Here is a 717-nt window from a genome sequence, read left to right as displayed (position 1 = left end):
TGTCTTTTTAACATTATTAGAGATTGTAGCATTTTTTTGCACTTTAGCTCGATTTATCTTATCGCTTTTTTTCTTATCAGGATCCTTTTTGTTCGTGCCCCCTTTTGTTTCTATGCTCTGTCCCTTCTTGACATAATGTGGTTACATTACAACAATCACTTTCCGGCATTGCTTCATTTTCATTTCTCTTTCGCATTCTAGATTTCTCTGCAACACGACCTCCGCCCGCCCCCCCCGCGGCCTCACATCCGGAACCCCACTCCGCACTCCCCTCAATAGAAAACGTTGCATAGGATTAGGACGAGGCATTTCAGACCAACCGACCTGTTATATAGGAACAGGTGGAGACTAATCAACCCCTAGAACCTGTTACATAGGACTGGGAGGATGAGATTCCGTCCCTCAAACTATTGCACAGGAACAGCCTGACTCATTCAGCCCCTCTAGCACATTACACAGCCGGAGGCCTGTGGCACTGGACTAGTAATCCAGTGAGAGAAAATCATAGTACACCAAGAGAGCAGGACAATTTAAATTTAGTTAAATACATCTAGAATTTTAAAAGTATTAATAATGTTGACCATTGACGCAACATACCCATCTCGTTTAATAGTCTCATTTAGTGAAGGAAATCTGCTGTCCTTACAGGTCTGGGCGCAAATGTGGCTCCAGATCCAGAGCAACGTGGTTGGCTCTTTACGGCCCTCTGAAAAGGCC

This window comes from Pristiophorus japonicus, unplaced genomic scaffold (assembly GCF_044704955.1).
Source record: "Pristiophorus japonicus isolate sPriJap1 unplaced genomic scaffold, sPriJap1.hap1 HAP1_SCAFFOLD_73, whole genome shotgun sequence".
In the NCBI taxonomy this organism is placed as follows: Eukaryota; Metazoa; Chordata; class Chondrichthyes; family Pristiophoridae; genus Pristiophorus; species Pristiophorus japonicus.
Note: the sequence above shows the minus strand (reverse complement) of the source record.